A 19,569-nucleotide genomic window follows, 5' to 3' on the forward strand; every position below is an offset into this window, starting at 1 on the left:
ATAATATAAATGTGATCCATTTATTGATTGTAAGGCATCTAGGTTGTTTCTATAATTTGGGTATTATGAATATTACTGTCATTGTACAACCTCTTTGAAAACTTAGCAGTTTAATAAAATGAAATAGAAACTTATCTGAGGGAGCTGTGGAGTTAAAACAAGGAGTGTGGATGAATGAAAGAGGGATAATGGGTGAATAGCTATAGTATTCAATGTATATATGTGAAGCAGGATTCTTGGGGGAAGTTCCATAGCTGTAGTTGGGATCCATCAGAAGATAAGGATGGCAAGGGTGACACTATAAACATAAATAGATAAATTATAACTCTTGTACAATTGTAGATAAAATTATCTCAGATATAGCTATGTGGCATTTGGTGATATGTGTGCTGATTTGGAAAACTTAAAGCCTCACTGAACCTTTTGCATTAAAACTAAATAGACTTGGAAGGTACGGGTGGCTCACCTGTAATCTTAGCTACTTGGGAGTCTGAGAATTGAGGACCCCTGTTGGAAGCCCGCCCAAGAAGAAATTTCCATGACAGAGACTCTAATTTCCATAAATTTGAGAAACATTGTAAGTGGAGCTGAGGCTTACATGGTGAAATAGTAGCTGTGAGCAAAAATAAACTCTGAGGCAGTGCTTCGCCCCTGAGTTCAAGTTCTAGGCCTAGCACACACATACACAGGTACACACAGACACAGAGCATATACACACATAGTGACACAGAGACACACAGGCATACACACACACTCTCTCTCCTACGTACACTTATTGAAAGCAAATGGTACTATGTGACAAGTCCAATGCAACAATTACACTTTCCTTGTTACTAGTGGTTGGGTATTAAACAGGTGATTTTCACTTTCCTATAGAAAACTTAAAGGAAAAATAATTAACTCAATGAGCAGATCAATGTGGAGGAAGAACATTTATGTAACGTGCCAATGCCTTATCAGTTAAAGAATGCGTTTTGCTGGAAATTTTATAAAAATTCTTCTACTGGAAGTTCCTCTTCTGCTATCACACAAAATCATCCAAAAGAATAATAGAGGGAAATTTTCCTCAAAGGGCAACATATGCAAGTAAGGAAAAACTTCTATAAACGATATGCACTTGTAAAAACAGAACTTGTAAAGTTAAAAATATCACTCTAGTAGACAGATTTTTTATAAACATTCATGATACTCTTGTGGCATAGTCATGTGATACATTCAACTATTGCCATAGTATTGACCTATAAACATGAAAATAGTGGTATAAAGGACTCAATAAGAAGAAACCTAATAATATGAGTGGATAGTGATATATTTCCTTGTGGTATAACTAGATTCCCCAAAAACACATAATCTGGTAAAGAGTCTAGTGTCAGAAATAAATGATAAATGTTCACGTACAGTACAAGTTAAATATAATTACATAAGCTTGAAAGTACAACAGGAAATACTAAATATTGCAGAGTAGCTGTGGAGAATGACTTGAGTAAGATTGCCATATGAAGGCTTCCTTTCTGTAAGCAGGGTGTATACAATTCTTAGCAGGGGGTGGGGGGTGGTAGCTTAAATCTTAAACTGTAGCTACTCAGTAGGCTGAGATATGAGAATCCAGTTTGAAGCCAGCCCGGGAAGGTAAGACCCCAGGAGACTTAGCCCACAACAGACCAAAAAAAAAAAAAAAAGAAAAAGAAAAGGAAAAAAAAAAAACCCTCCTCACTGACTTTTCCCCTTCCTCACTTGGTCCAAATTGGCTCTGTGATGTCTAATCACTCCAGAATTACCATTGGCTGGTGAACTTTACTGCTGGCCAATCAAAGCGGGGGGGCGTGGCTTACCATTGTTAGGAGAGGTGTATGAAGAAAGGACTGCTGTCCTGAAAGGACTCCAGCCACAGTAGCTAATGTTGCTCTGATATGGCTAGGCATACTGTTTCAGATACTGAAGAGCCAAGTCCAAGTGCAAGAAAACGCCGGAATGTGGCTGCAAAAAGTAAGAAGAAACAAAAGCCTAGGAACACCAAAAATTACAAAAAGGTCAGATAATTCCACCCCTATGACTCCTTTTCTCCCCTATATTTATCCCAATTCATTTAAGACTCCTACCTGGTCCCTCTCTGGCATAAAACTCTTCTTCAGCACACATCCATTATTATAATTCTTATTTTCTTTTTTTTGTCCAAAACAGTGTCTTACTGAGACCATTTTCTTTCCTTAACAGAAGAAGGAGAGCAAAATGATGGAAAAAGCAACCGAGATCCTTCAATCAAGCTTACAAAAGCGTCGGAATGGAAAGAAGCCAACTATCCTCGTGTTCTACTACAGACAGGATAAAAAGAAAGAAATGAAGAAGAAAGGAACAACCAACGATCATAAAACATCTCCACGTAGAAGAAATGCTTAATGAGATCTTGATACTGAGAACATGAAGTGTTTGCCCAGGAAAAGCCTTGCGAAACAATTCTCCTGTGTACCAAGGCCATGTATAATACGAAAAACTGGGCAATGATCAATAAAGCATCAGCAAAGAACGTCCAATAAGTAGGTATTAGTTTATTTGTCCGTCGTGGGGCTTGAATTATGGGCTTAGGCGCTGTCCCTGAGCTCTTCAGCTGAAGGCTACTTACTACTGGCCTACTCCTGGAGCTACAGCCCCACTTCCGGTTTTCTGGAGGTTAATTGGAGATAAGAGCCTCCTGGTCTTTAGTTACCCAGGATGGCTTTGAACTGCGATTCTCAGATCTCAGCCTCCTGAGTAGCTAAGATTACAGGTGTGAGCCACCGCTCCAAGCTTAGGTGTGTATGTGATGGTTTAGCTATTTGATAGTGTGAAAGTACAGTGGAAGAGTAGGTTAACAGTATTTGAGAAGAGAGAGACATGGTAGTTTTCAAAGATGAGGGTGAATTTACACGTTAAATATAAATAAGAACAGGGTGAGGATTGGAACTTAATTGAAAAACTAACAATATCAATATTCATAGTTATTTGGAGTTATATTTGATAATTCCTGTGATTTTTTAAGAAAAATGATTTCTTCGAGTATTTTCTGTTCATTCTTTGCTCCCTTGTTCATCTTAGGAATTTGGTCAGTTGAAGATTCTCTCTCTTTTTTTTAAAAAAAAGCTATGTTTATTAAATGTAAGATTTCTTTATTTAAGTGATTTTTTATTGAAAAAACTTGAGGAATGAACTGAAAAATTCACTTCATTCCTTCACTTCAGGAAGTATGCTGTTCTCATCATCTGATCCCTTTACTTGGACTAAAGTTTGAGCAAAAGCAGAGCTACTCCCTAAGTATTGACTAGACCTGGACTGTAGACAGAAAATATATTTGTGGTCTGCTCTTTTACAGTCAGTTTTGTACTTGTGGTCACCTCTTTTTCAACTGTATTATTGTGGGGATTGTTGTGCCCAAAGTTCACAATCCCCCGAAAGACCACCAGAGTGCACAACCAATGCAAGCTCAAGCTTGGTCCTTCGAGCCTTAAAAACCAGTGACCCTTGGAGGCCCTGTGTACAGAATTAGCACAGCTTTTACAGTACAGAATAAACAAGTTTTGGCTTTCATTTTCACAGCCTCATGTTTTAGTTAACTTTTACATAGAGACATTCCTCAGTTTTTTTTTTATCAGTTCTGATGTTATGGTTTCCCACAGAACTTTAGTTTTAGGTGTCCTTGCTAGCTGTGGGACACAGCTGCTGTCCTAGAATGCTAGCCGTCTGAGTAAACGACTGATGGAGCATCTTACAGTTCTCCTGAGAAGAGGCAGGTAGGGGATTTCTCAGAACTTTACAAAATGGAGACTGCTTAGAAATAACTTTTTACTGAAGTTCATCAAACTTCAAAATTAATTTAGGCCTCACAGGGATGAAGTAAAGAGAGTTTACAGTTATATACTTCAGTTAGTATGGCTTTATTTTGCATTTTATATGGCATGTCTCTATTTTTTCTACTAATTATAAAAACCAAATTTGCTGAATACATTAATTTTTGGTATTGACTTACAGTTAAATAAAGACCTATCAGAGATGGATGTTTCTGCTTATTCTATTTAGGATTCTAAATGATTCTTTTATTTGGATGTTTGAATTTTCCTCTAGATTTGGTAAATTTTATGCTATAGTTAAATATTTTATGCTACAATTTAGTTGTTATGTCTAATTACTCCAGCACTGCCATTGGCTGGTGAATTTTACTGCTGGCCAATCAATGCTTAGGGGTGTGGCTTCCCATTTTTAGTAGAGAAGTCCTGAAATGACTCTGCCACTGTAAGCTTATGCTGCTCTGATATGGTTAGACATACTGCTTCAAATACTAGAGAGCCTATTACAAGTACTGGTATATTTAAACAAAATTTCAAGAGAGGTTTTATTCTAATTATATTTGTTTGGTATTCTATATCATTCCTTTATTTGCATGTTCATATTTTTACTAGATTTGTTAAATTTGATGCTATAAGTTAGTTGAACAGGTTTTCAATATCCTGTCTTTAATTTTCCTGATAAGCTTTACTACTTAGTCTATGATGAGTCTTCCACTTTTTTGGTCATTTTTTTTCCTGAGATTTTTATTTTTAATATTTCAGGTTTACTCAATTAAATTCCAATTTCTCTGCTAAAATTATGATCCATATTGATGACTTACTTGTTTCAGCTTTGAATTGACTTCCATAATTCTCTTTGAGATTGTTGACTATTTAAAAACAGTGCTTTTCAATTATCAATTACCTGTCATTTCAACCATGTCAGCATTGTCAATTAAGTTATCATGGAGCTATGAAGTTTGTGAGTACTTATTCATTTGCATTTTTTGTTTCTTGGTAGTGATAACTCTTCTATTCAAACACCTCTTAATGAATAGCCTATCTATTCCATAAGGGCTCAATTCTCAGTACCACTCAGGGAGAAGAAAAGATATTACTACAACAGCAAGAACACTGTTTTACCAATCCTGTATGTGGCATGATAGCCAGTCTACTTAAGAGTTATTTGTCTTGGGGAGATGCATCAAATTTAGCAACTTCCCTTGTTTGTATTCCAAAAGTCAGTATTGGCTCCAATAGTTGTTACAAAATTCATCAGTTAGTGAATCCATTGGGTAGCAAATACTCAAGCTCAGGCCTGTCCCTTATTTGTGAAGGAGAATGAAGAAAGTAAACTGATCATTTAGATCTAAACTGGATGGTGATAAGAAAGGAAACTTGGTCCTGTGTGTACTGTCCTGTAAACTTTCAAATTCAGCAAAGCAGTATATAACCCTGCAGTAGAATGGAATCTATTAAAAAATGATGGGGTGATATGCTAGACCTAGTTTGAGAAATCTGTCTTACCTGGCTAGGGAAGACAGCTTCAGAGGCCCAGAGATCTGCAAATAAGGAGTAACTACTTAGAGCAATCAAATCAGTCACTGACATAATTCATAGATGATAAAGTTTTCCTCTTCCTCACTACATTGTTCTCTGAGTGCTCTTCTGTCCAGTGTTCTTAGTGGGTTAATATCTCCCTCTAGGAATACTATCTCAAGTGACTGTGTATCACCTACACACTATGGGAAAGTATCCTCAAGATCATTGACTTTCAAGTCTGCCATACTTTCAGGTATCTAGAATTGCTCAATCTCAAAGAAAAGGCAAACTCCTCAAATGAGGTCTAACAAACAATGTCATCACAACCAAGCTTTATGCGATATGGAGAATGACAAAATCAGTTCCAACTCCAGTGCTGACCTGCCACACAGGATTAATCACAGTTATATCACATTCCTGTACTGGCTTTAAGGCATATAAGAACCACGAGCTTATTCAGTAGCAATACCTTCTGTTTTTTTTGTTGTTGTTTGGTTGGTTTTTTTGTCACTAGGGCTACTTGGCCTAGTGCAGGTTAGAGCTTTGGGAGGTGTTGGAATTTGCAGACCATTTCCTACTTTCCTCTGCATAGTGATGGTTATGTGGGCTCTAGGTTTCTTAAATGCTTCTGTTTCTCTTGACACCTTCAGGAATTCTTCTTACCACAGGTACCTTATAATGGCTAGCTCTATATGGCACACAATATATAACATGAAGTGGTATGTATGGCTTGTTTTAAGATTCAAACTTTCTATAAAATAATCATAACTTAAACAGTTCTCACCTTCCATCTTTGCAAACCACTTTCACAAGGGGCTCAACACCCACCAACCCAGATTTTGGAGTCAGAGTAATCTCTGACTATAGAATTTCCTTTGATTGCTTTGAATGTTTTACTTCCATTATGGATGCATTTGAATGTTTCTTCACTAAAGTTTGCAGGTAGTTTTTGTAGCTGATCAGAACTCATTTCAAACATTGTGGTCTTTGGGAAGATTTGTATCCTTTAGGCTTCCTCCACATGTTTCTTATCTTTCCATGGCATCATCATTTATAATGAAAATGAACAAAATCATTATTGCTTCCTCCACATCCTGGATTAACCAGTGAAACATGGCTAGATATTGCTTCTTTTCTTTAGAAGAATTGTTTCACCTTTCCTTCCTAGGCCTACTTAGCAAAGAACCTTATAAATTCTTCAAAGTTAAGATCAAATGTCTCTCTTGTAACGGCCTCCCATTTATCAATCCTAGCAGAGGTAACAACGACTACCAACCTACAATAAAGCAATTACTATGTTGATTATATTTCCATTTACATTTTTGAGCCCTTTCAGTGTAGCTTACAAAATAAGAAGCGTATTTCAGTCATCTATGTAATCCTAGCCTCTTAATACCCAATACATCATAATGATTTTTCAATGCTTGATAAATAAATAGGAGATTAAACAACCATATCAATTTTTGTCTTACTAGATAATTTCCTTAACCTGTCATATAAGAAATTTTGGAATCACTAAAACATGAAATCATTTAAAAATGTTATTGTAGAAATTTGGGAGTTTCTTACTTTGTTATCTGGTATATTGTATATATGTTTATTTGATTATGTGAAATAGGATAGGGAAGGGGGAAAAACAAGATGAGGGGAGGAGGAGGCGGGAAGGAAATGGGAACAAAAACATGAGAAGGGATATAAATGTTTGTGAAGCAATGCACCTTCTATCTGGCGAATATAATATAACCCTTGTATTAATTACAATACAAAGAATATTGACAAAATATCTAAAACATTTAAAAGCTAACAAATTTTGTATTACTGTCACAGTATTAGTGTTTTTCATGTATAACTTTATAACTATATAACTACATATATATTTATATATCATGTATAGCAATATGCATGATTTGACATAACATGATATAACATGAAAAAGCCTTTACTTCAATATGATTTATTCATTTCTTTTAAAAGCATTTTTGTCTTTCCTTTTTTTATTGGTACTGGGGATCAAACCCAGGACGTTGCACTTGCTAGGGAAGCACTTTGCCACTGAGCTACATCCCAGCCCTAAAAGTATTTTTATTATCATTAAGTACATGTACAAAGGAATTGTTATTCAACAAAACGGTTTACATATAAAATGTATGTTGATCAGTGTCACCACTTTTAACATTCTTATTCATCCTTCCCACTTGATCCCTTCCCACATTTTGTAATTTTGTAGGATATGCACTGAGTTTTTGATCAAACTCCCCCCATTTCTTCTCTTTCTTCTTTTCCTCCTCTACCCTTGACTTCACCCAACACTATCAATTATTCATTTCCTGATATCTATTATGTGGACCTTTGATTTTGCCTGTCTAAGGAATTACACTGTTTCCATTCTTGCATCAGGGCTTCAATATATACATTTTGAGGATACAGAAACATTGGATATGCAGAGACATATCCACAAAGTTGTTTTAAACATGATGCAAACAAATGCAGTAAGAAAATAAAATTTCAGACAAAATCTATAAAGAAGTAATTTGTGGAAGGAAGTATATTAGTCTGGAAAATAAAAATAATTTTCTTATCCACATCTGTGAATACATAAAGAAATTTTAGCAAAAACTATATTAATGATAAGCCACATCAGTGATTTATTTTTTATTACTGTGTAATAAGTATTTTGCGTTATTTCATGGTTTTTTTCAAAAAGCATTGTGACCCATATACATGTATATATAAAAGCATAACTAAGTATATAGAATTTATATGTGATTATATGCATGAATATCTATCATCTATCACTTTCTTCAAGCTATAGATATGGAATCTGAGTCTCACTGAGGTGAAGTAATATATTTTCCTCTAGGTCATGTAGTTTACAAATGGTAACCTTAAGACAAAACCATAATGCAGATCACACATTTCTGCAGTTTCCCATTAATGACAGCAACAGACAATACTCTTACTAGGTAATAGGCATATGGCATGAATTAATGCATTTAATTCTAAAATAGTATTGGAATACTCTTACAAGGTAATAGGCATATGACATGAATTAATGTATTTAATTCAAGAGTCTTATAACTTGCTTACAATATGACTTCTCCATTTTGCATATGAGCAAACAGAGACAGTGATAAATAAGTAAGAGTTACTAGACTAGCATTCAAATCCTAAGGGAGCGACAGTATAAATTTGCCTTTGACTTTGTTAAAGATTTCCTACATGTAGATCTACAGACAGGGCTGTTAGCTTGTTTCTTCACACAATGGGATATGTTATCTTCGAGAAAAAATGGTCCTCATTGGAAGAATAAAAAATGAGCAATCCTCCTATAGGGAAATGTCAGAAAAATTGCAGGTTTCTCTTTTTACTGTATAAAACAGAGGCAAAGCAAAATGTCATCGTTTTTATTTCGACACTAATGCATTCTCAATGATCTCTCTGTAACTTTCTGTACTAATTCAGTGATAGTAAATATTGTGTCAGCAATTGAGCAACGTTCATAAATTGTTCTATATCACAAGCAACAAATACTATTCACCTACATATGACTTAAAAGTGACAAAAATTTTAAAAAGGAAAACCCTGTAATCTTTTTTGTTCTTTAATAAGTCATGAATAATGTTAATTTGAGACCTTTGAGAAGGAAAGGCCTAGTTTTTGTCAAACAGCAATCACAACAAGCATTACCCTTTTGCAGCTTGACAGAAAAGTTAAAAAATTCCTTCATGTCCCACTTTTTCAGTACTTGATAAAGGTTAATAAAACAAAATTTTTGAAAGCAGTGCTTCTACATTTCTTATGCTTTGAAAGGACAATTCTCATTAATCTCACAGTCGAAACTGGAACTTGTCCTTATTTTCTGCATCACATGGGCCAATAAACCATGGCTACAATTCTCAGTTATGATGACTTATAAGAGACAAGATACCCTTTAAAAAATCTTGAGCTAGTGCCAGTAAATAAAAGGAGGGAAGATAAGAATCTCAGGGGAAGAGAAGATCTGCCTCAGGGAATCATAGACATTACATTAGAATAGGCTACAGATTACTTACTAGAACTATTAATATAGCTAAGCAGCAATTTCTTTTTTTTAATGTCATTTACCACAAATGGCAGGAAATATATTCACATATGGAGCAATATGATATTTTCAACAACTAGGCCAAACTCCCGGCCAATTTGCATAGTATTTATAAAACTAATGTAAATGCTATTATTTTTGTAAGTATACTAACAATTATTTAATAATTAGTTCAGTAGCTTTTTTGTGTGATTAAGAAATGCTTATTTAATATATGATACACCTGGATTTTGCACAAGCGCCTACATATAAGCATTACACAGACCTGTGAACATGGCCCAGAGGAAGTCGCACAGCATTCTGGCTCTCCAGGATTGCCCAGGCAGGAACAGGGACACTGCATGTAGCTGCCTTTTAAATGAAGCTTTTATAGCACTAACTCCAGTAACTTATTCTGAAAAGATTTCATAAGTAATCTTTATTGAAAATGTGAACAAGTACAAGAATGGCTGGGTATCTGATTTATTCCTGAATTGATTACCATGTAACTGTAGAGACAGTAGTATTAATGGTGTTCTGATTATCATTTTTATCCGAAATCTAGATAAAGAGTGTTTGATTATGAAAATAGTGGAAAATGTAAAGTTCTAAGGGAGAGCAAGTAGCAAAATCAGAATCTGGATAAATTAACATTGAAAACATGGATATAATATACCAATGAAAATTAAATAAATTTAATAAAATTGGTGTATTAAAACTGAATGTACACACCCATATCAGTTGCAGCATTTGTAAAAAAATCTGATTTAATGTCAGTGATAAACTCAGTATCTAGGTTTTGCCTTACTGTGGACCTCTGCTAGGAGAGCCCAAGGTTTATACTAATATGACAAATGAGGGAAACCATTGATCCTATGTTCCTTTGAGTCTGGCTTACTTCACTTAATATGATTTTTTTCAAGTCTTTCCATTTCCTTACAAATGGGGTAATGTCGTTCTCTGTGATGGCAGCATAGCATCTTGTTGATCCACTCATCAACTGAGGGGAATCTGGGTTGGTTCCATATCTTTGCTATGGTAAATAGTGCGGCAATGAACATCCTTGTGCTAGTAGCTTTAGTATTTCCTTGTTTTGGGACCACTGGGTCCAAGTAGTGGAATTGCTGGGTCATAGGGGAGCTCTATGTTTACTCTTTTGAGGAAACACTATTCTGCTTCCAATAGTGGTTGAATGAGCTTGCACTCCCACCAACAGTGTAGTAGTAATCCCTCCTGGCCACATCCCCACCACCATCTGTTGTTACTGGATTTCTTGATAATGGCCATTCTAACTGGAGTGGGGTGGAATCTCAGAGCTGTTTTGATTTGCATTTCTTTCATAATTCTAAAATATAAAATCTATGATACTGTTTTTTGCTTGATGCATAAATGGATCTGCATATTATGAACCTTTAGGGTCTTTTGTTTCCCTACCATTTTCAGTTGCTCCTGTAGGCAGGTTCAGCATATTTTTATAGGTTCATACACAGCATTTATTCAGAACAGCAATTCTGCTATGCTAATATCTGTTTTATCAACATCATAAAGATTTCTTGGCTACACTCTATTCCCAATTTATGATGTCAAATGAGAGTTCAATATTCATTTTCTCTGCTTCTCAGATTCCTTCCACTGAGGTGAATGGGAGGATGGGTGCTTACTAGTGGTAGTTTGATACATTTTCAATGTGATCTTTTGATTTTAAATATGGATCCAGTATGCAGAGACATAATTCATAAGAGCTTTCTCATTTAGATCACTAAAAAATCATTATTAGTTCATACTTGTAAGTGCAGAATGGATGTAGGGGTTTTATCATACCCATATTTGGGAAAGAGTTAGCTGCATGCTCTCATCTAGAGGACACTGCTGTGTCATTGCTCTTTAAGTCAAGATTTTTCTGGAAATAGCTAGATAGACTTGGACAGGTTAGACACTTTGTCTACTTTTAGGATTAATTAATACTTCCTGAATTAATGCACAAATGTACTTGTCAGTAGAGCAATGTGTCAATGGTCAAAGATAAAATTCTTTCTAGCTTAGATATGGGCTTGAATTTGGGGTAAATATTCTTTAGAGTAATATTTAGCACCACGTATACCATTTAAGATGATTCTATCCTTTGAAAACAGTGATGTAAATAATGCTTTGTAAAACTTAGACTCCTGTTTTTATAACTACCTTGAAAATACTTGTCCTTCCTTGTTGATTCATCTACTTAAGAATATGTAAGCAATGAGAGCAATTAGAAAGGGACGACAACAACTACATGCACAAAGGGAGGCCAGTCCGTGAAATGGAGGAATTTTTCCAGCCTGTTATGGGTTCTGATATATCCAGATAGACATTATGGGGAATAGTAGACAAACTTCTTCAGTTATTCATAGTCCTTCAGGGTATTTTCAGTTAATGGTGTTGATGAGAAAAAGCAGCAATAGGGACTGGGACCCTTGACAGACAGTAGGTCTGCAAATACTTTATGTTCCATACTTATTGATCTTGATGTTAAAGTTCCTTTATTACCTAGTCAGGGTAGTAGGGTGAGAGGGATCTTTCCACTGACTGATCCCAAGCAGTCCCTGTCAACTTTATTTACTCTTCTGCTATTCAATATTTTCTCTTACTGGCTGCTTCCTGTCCCTTGCCACTCAGGTTAGTTTTGCCTGGGCTGGTCAGCTATGATCATGCTAAGATTGCTTTCACCTTAGGCTGCTCAGCTCCTGTGAAAACTGAAGGCTTGCCAGCTTTCTGCTAATCCTACCATTTTTCTCATTACCAATGTTGTTTCTCTTAATTTCCTTCCTCTTTCCAAATGATCAAAGTTAGAAAAACCACTTTGTTGGAGATTTAGATGGTGTTATACTAAGTGGGACAATGCAGGAAAGTGTCTCTCAGTTACAGAAAGTGAATTTAACGTCCCGCTTTTCCATCTATAAAGAGAATGGGATAAGAATATCTGCACCAATCATGGCACTACTGTCATGTTGCACCAATCATGATGCAGTCAGTTCCTTATGGAAATGAAAACCTATGTTAAACCAATAACAGGTGCTCTCTTGGGCCAAAAAGCCCTGACTCTGTCCTGAATATAAGTCACAGTTTTGGTAGCAAAATTCAACTGCAAACTTCCTGCTTGGATGCTGCTTCTGGGAGAAAGACTGGTGCTTTCAGTGTTGGCATGAAACCAATCTACTTGTTGGGTTGGAAGTCTTTCCTCTAGGTAGTGGAAGACTTGCACAAATTTCTAGTAGCTGTCAATTAAGAAATTGTTAGTCTCGCTCAACTTTTCAACATAAAGGAAAAAAATTTAACATTTATAAGACTTCTTACAAAAATGTGTACCAGCAGCAGAGCATTAATAATATTTTAAATATTCTAACAATACTTAATTTCTACCTAGTTCTTCATGGAGTGCTCCCATGACATGTCTTAAGGATGCATTTCAAGGATATAACTATCTTCTAATGCTGACCTCAAAGCTGGCATGCCATCCTAAAGACCTCAGTTTCTATTAATAACGCAGCACAGTTAATTTGTTCAGAGTTAGCTAAGCATCTTTTTCACTCTTCATCACTTCTTAATGTAATGAAATTTTATAAGATGGCCAATTTCCTCCTTCCATATAAAATCTTCAAGGTTAATTTAATTAAAATATTATTCAAATGTATGACTACATAAGCTAAAGCATAAATTATGCTGCCTTTCCTAAGTGGCTGAGAGCCGTGTATAATTTTTTTTGTAAAATTTATTATACTCATCACTTCATTTTAAAGTAGAATTTTTGATGTATTTATTATGTACCTGCTACTAAAGTTACATAATTGAAAACCAAAGATGAACTAAACAAATATTATATCTGCCTCAAGGGAGCCTATATTTCAATTAATAAAGATAGACATATACACTGTGTTAAAAATAAAAGGTGGGAAACAGTAAGGAATCTAAGCACATGAAGATCATTTTAAGGTTGGTTTTCAGTCAGTATTTAATTTTAAAAGTTCTATACAGGAATGTGTCATAGTATAATTTAAAATAAATTCTGGATATTGCAAGAAGAATATACTGATTATAAGGTAGAAGGAAGCATGTTTTAAGTATCTGAGTAAGAAATGAAGTGGACATACCTGTTGTAGGGGTGCTGTAATTATAAACTTGGTTCTGTTTATTAAGTTCTAGACTGAATTTCATTCAAGGTTGAATCTGTCTTATCCATATCTGTACTTTTTTCCAGTCCTGGGCCTTGAACTTAGGGCCTAGGCACTGTCCTTGTACTTTCTCAAGGCTAGAGCTCTACCACTTGAGCCACAGCACTATTGCTGGATTTTTTTCTATGTATGTGGTACTGAGGAATCAAGCCTGGGTCTTTGTGCATGCTAGGCAAGCACTCTACCACTAGAACAAACACTTGGCCCTCACATCTATACTTTTTTGGGGGGGGGTGGGTCATGGAGCATGAACTCCACTGTCACTGAGCTCTTCAGCTCAAGGCTACCACCCTACCCTTGAGCCAAGTCCCACTTCCCATTTTCAAGATGTTAATTGGAAATAGAAGTCTCAAGATCTTTTGTGCCCTGCCTGGCTTTGAACCTTGATCCTCAAATCTCAGCCTTTTGAGTAGCTAGGATTACAGTCGTGAGCCACCTTGCCCGGCCTCATATCTGTTCTTTTCTAGTTGAGCATAATTGATAACAATATTTTTTCAATACTTTGGTATCTGGTGCATGGAAGGTATACGAAGGTATACATTAAATCTCCAAGTTTGCTATAGTACAATTCCTCTTTTTTGACTTTAAACGAATACTGTTACTCCTTTAATAAAGTTTTTTTGGTTTTGGTATACAATAATTTTGTGAATGTGATGACATTATCTCTCCTTTCCTCCCTTCAAGATCTTATAAACTTCAGGAGCATACTTTCAGAATTTTTCTTCTGGTAGAAGAAAGATACACCAGTTCTCTCTTTATTCCCATCTTTTCTGTTGCCTCCTTTAGCTCTTTTATGTCTTATTTGAGATATGCTAACATGGTATTCCTTGTGTGAACTCACCACATCCAGTATGTCAGTTGAACACTAGATTTTGTGTTTTCTCCAACATTTTATCTAATAAAACTGAATATTTTCTAGACATTGCTGTTCTAGAAAATAGAGGCCAAAGACCCACAACTCTTCTCAAAGTGAAAATACAATAAATCATAGCTTGACATGAAGTAGTGTGAATTTTTCCTTGCCCTTGTCCACGGTGAAACTTATCTATCATTTTCTTCTCTTTTCATATAGCTTCATGTAATTTTCTTGCATTTTGTCTCTGGCAGTTTGAGATCTCAGTACCTGCAGAAGAGCTTAGTACCAATTACCTACTTTCCTTAAAATCACTTATAAAAACTGTCAGATTAGAGTGACCCCTTGGAGACTTCTCAATTTGCAGTTTCTGTCCATAGCAATTTTCACTTACTCTTTGTTTCTTGTCTTTTAGGCAAAATATCTGTTCATGACAAAGATTGTGTACTCAACTTAGGGTAACTTCAGTTGAGGGTTTCGTGAAGGTATTTTGAAAATGAAGATTATATACATATATATATATACATGTTTTTTCTGTTTCTTTGCATTGATTATTCAAGCAGAACATAGTCTGATAAACTAAATATAATTATTTTTGCAGCAAATGTATTGACTTTGGTGGCTTTATTGTTATGTCTTATGTGATATACATACATATATATATGGTAATCTTATAAGCATATAAAACTTAGATCTTCACTAAAATTCTTCTTTTAGATGCCTTCTATCAGAATTTCTAATGACTACATTTATGGGCAATAAGTCTATAATATTAACATCCTATACTTTAAAAATTTTATGAGTTGGTATAGGGGCTTGAATTCAGAGCCTCGTGATCTCATTTTCTGTTTTCTTTTTTCTTTTTTTTTAGGTTTTCTCCATCTTTAATTCTGGTTTGACGTTGAAATACATTTTTTAAAGGTTTTAGTTAATTAACATTGACAAACAAGTTGTGGTTTGTAGCTGCTGATCAATTATCTTACAAAGCACTTACCCCTTAATATATTGAAATGTATTTAGTTACCTGTTAAATAACAGGAAATTTACCATAAAAGTCAATCCTTTAAAGCATTTTATGGCTTGTAACAATAATTTATAAGATATATTTTATTTTAAATAATTTTATTCCTAATAATAATATTGTAAATATTTCTCTTTTTTTTTTACTAGCACAACCATGTTTATTGCAGTATTGTTTACCACAGCCAAGATATGGAATCAATCCAGATGCCCCTCACTAGACGAATGGATCAAGCAAATGTGGTATATTCTACACAATGCAATTCTACACATCCATCAGAGAAAAAAAAACAACCAACAATATTTTACTATTGGTAAGGAAATGGAAAGATTTGGAAAAAAAATTATATGACACAAATTAAGCCAGACCTACAACACATTTAGATTGTATCGTTTCCCTTTGTTTGTGGTAATGTGCCTAAACGTCTACAAGTAAACAGACTGAATGATTTATGTAAGTATATATATTCACATACACATACTAGGACATGATAAGTCATGTAGGATTCTAGACATTCACACACTGAGCACAAAGGAAGATATGCATAGGACTGATTGGCAAATCCTCAATGTGCATATGTTTACATAAAATAGTATTTTATGAAGTGAACATCAAGAAAAGGAAAAAGAGACAGTTTTATTTGCCTCTTGTGACTGCTTTTTATTTTCCTTTTGTCTTTTTTGTTAGTTTGTTTTGATTAGGAAGGGTAAGAGAGGGCACAAAAATGTGAAATAAAGGGCAAACAAATACAGCAGTGGTACTTACTAGACACTATGTGGAAAATTAACTGTACATGTTGTACAGGAAGAGGCTAGGTGGGAAAATCTGGAGAGAGCAAGGGAAGGGGAAACATGGTTCAAAAAATATTGTACTCATAAACTCTCTGTATATTTACTCTACAATAACAATACAAATAAAAATTATTAAAAATAAACAATAAAAAGATATAAATATTATTTAAGGAATTACATTTGGTGCTTATTTTTTTCAGTGGCTTTAGGATGTGAATTATTTTACTGGCAAAATTAGGGGACAGTTGTATTAAAAAAGTTTTTTGTTTATTTATTTGTTTGTTTTGACTTTTTTTCTTCCATATATTTTATTGTAATTAATAGAAGGGTTACATTAAAATCACCAGATGGAAGGTGCATTACTTCACATACATTGATACCCTTTCTCATGTCTTGGTCCCCATTTCCCTCCCCCCACCCCATCCCTCATCTTGTTTTCCCCCCTTTCCTATCCAATTTCAAATAACCAAATCAAATATATCCAATATATCAGATAACAAAGTAAAATACTGTAACAATATGAGATAACCAAGGACAGCAAAAGAGATGAGAGATAACATAGTACATTAAGGACAACAATCACTCATTATGTGGCTTTTGTTTCTATATTCTAGAGGTCCTTTCATTTAGCGTCATACTATATGGCCTTACGTATCTAGGTTTTGCTCAATTGCAAATCTCTGCTAGAAGAGTCCAAGGTTTCTACAGATTATGGCAAATGGGGGAAACCATTTAGCCTATGTTCCTTTGAGTCTGGCCTACTTCACTTAATATAATTTTTTTCTAAGTCTTTCCATTTCGTTACAAATGGGGAAAGCACACAAAATACCAGCTCCTTTGGGACACAGTAAAGGCAGTACTCAGAGGAAAATTTATAGCTCTGAGTGCCTACAATAAGAAGTTGGAAAAACCGCAAACCAACAATTTAACATGTCAGCTTAAGTGCCTGGAAGAAGAGCAACAAACCAACCCTAATCCCAGTAGAAGGAAGCAAATTATTGAAATAAAAGCAGAATTAAATGAATTAGAATCCAAAACAACTATAGAAAGAATCAACAAAACAAGGAGTTGGTTCTGTGAAAAAATTAACAAAATTGACAGGCCCTTAGCAAATCTTACCAAAAAAGTAGGGAGCATACCGAAATAAACAAAATCACAGATGAGAATGGTAATATCATGACAGAAATTACCAAAATCCAGAGCATCATGAGCGAATACTTTTCAAACCTTTATGCCAACAAATTTGAGAATCTAGAAGAAATGGCTGAATTTCTAGCCAATATTAACATACCCACACTGAACCAAGAAGACCTAAACCAACTGAACAAGACTATTTCAAGCACTGAAATAGAAATGGCAATAAGAGAACTTCCACCTAAGAAAAGGCCAGGGCCAGATGGATTCACAGCTGAATTCTACAAAGTCTTCAAAACAGAGCTCACACAAGTACTCCTCAAGCTCTTCAATGAAATTGAAAACGAAGGCTCTTTGCCAAACTCATTCTATGAAGCCAGTATAACCCTCATCCCCAATCCAGACAGAGATCCATCAAAGAAAGAGAACTATAGACCCATTTCCTTGTCTTTTCTTTTCTTTTTTTCTTTCTTGGGGTCAGTAGCGGAGCTCTACTACTTGAGGCATAACTCAATTTCTAGCTTTTTTCAAGTGAACTGTTGAAAATTGTCTCTGGATTTATCTGCTTGGGGCTGGCTTTGAATCCCAACACTCAGATAATAATCTGAGAGCTAGGACTACAGGCATGAGTCATTGTATCCTGCACAGTCTTTTAATTTTTTTATCACTTGTGGGGCTCAGTCTTTTAAATTTTAAGCAACCTTATCAATGGAATATCAATTTTTATGATTTATTACTTACTTATTTAAAATCATTGGTCATGCTACATTTTCTCAATTACAAGATATCTTCATGATGTTCTAAGGATTATTCACATACATTTAATGAACATTTTTAATATTTACTCTTGTGGTTTGAATCTGAAATATTCCCCCATAGGATAATGTTTTAACAACTTGGTTCCTATTTGTTGGTACAGATTTGGATAGCAGTAGAAAGTTTAGGAGGTAACAACTTCTTGGAAGGTCACTGGGGACACTCTTTTGAAGAGTCTTTCATTCCTAACTCCTTCCCCTCACTTCTGATTCTTGAGTGCTGTGAGTTGATCTGTCACTGCTAGAGATGGTTTTTCTGCAATGATGTTCTCTCTCACTTCAGCCCCAGAAACAATAGAGCCATTTTCCCATGGACATAAACTGTGAAACTATGAGCCAAATAAATACTGTTTCCTTCAAAATTATTTCATGTATTTGTGATTGTGACAAAGTGTAACGCAGTTACTAAATGTGATCTGTTGAGGAACCAGCAGACCTTCTTAAAGTCTAAAATGCTTTTAAGATTAATATCAGTGAATGATGTATTATATGACAGATTTAAAATGATAGAAAGTAAAAGGGATGTCATTTAACACAGGGGGGACTTAGAAAATATCTCCCTGAAAATATGTTAGACCACAAGCTTCACGATGTGTGAGAGTGAGTGACAAGCACAAGTCTGCAGGAAGGGAGTTCCAGTTAGAGGGAAGAATAAGTGCATAGGCTTTGAGATAAGTACATATTTCAACCAGTTCAACAAATACGGTAGGAATACAGTTAGATAAGACAAGTAGACAATCAAGGTAAGCAGGTCAGAATCAAATCATGTAAGGACTTAGCCAATGGTGAGTTTGGGATTTTATCTTTTATAACAAAACAAAGTGATTTGATGCACTTGAAATTAGTGGACCAGAACATCACTTACCCCATAAGTTAAGTATGTATAACATAGGCTAATCCAGAGGACAGTAGAAGACAAATTCAGAGACTTTTATGGCCGGTAACTCACTTTACAATTCTGATCATTTGTATCTGATTGGTGATGGAAATAATCAGGTTCTCAATGTATTTTTTTTTGCCAGTCCTGGGCTTGAGCACTGTCCTTGGACTTTCTCAAGGCTAGAGCTCTACTACTTGAGCCTCAGCACCACTTCTGGCTTTTTTCTATGTATGTGGTACCGAGGAATCGAACCCAGGTCTTCATGCATGCTAGGCAATCACTTTAAACACTAGGCCAGACTCCCGGCCCTCAATCTATTTTGAAGTCATGCCTGGATAGACTGATGAACTGAAAATGGATTGTAACAGGAGATAGGATAGGAAAAATATTCCAAGTTTTTAGCCTAAGCACTCTTCACCATTTAGTAAAATGAGAAATAGTGTACAGAACTAAATCTGAGGTAAGAGTTAG

The 19,569-nt window shown here is 35.2% G+C and overlaps 1 long non-coding RNA gene across 1 annotated transcript; it reads left to right on the top strand.

Annotated features, from left to right (window-relative positions):
• The first annotated feature begins 1,855 nt into the window (after positions 1-1,855).
• On the top strand, positions 1,856-15,701 carry LOC150041631 (uncharacterized). The gene is made up of 3 exons (XR_016533832.1): positions 1,856-2,030; positions 2,215-2,534; positions 15,628-15,701. It is a non-coding gene; the product is annotated as an uncharacterized LOC150041631 (long non-coding RNA).
• The last annotated feature ends 3,868 nt before the right edge of the window (positions 15,702-19,569 follow it).

Source organism: Megascapheus bottae, chromosome X, assembly GCF_031878675.1.
Source record: "Megascapheus bottae isolate mThoBot1 chromosome X, mThoBot2.hap1, whole genome shotgun sequence".
Lineage (NCBI taxonomy): Eukaryota > Metazoa > Chordata > Mammalia > Rodentia > Geomyidae > Megascapheus > Megascapheus bottae.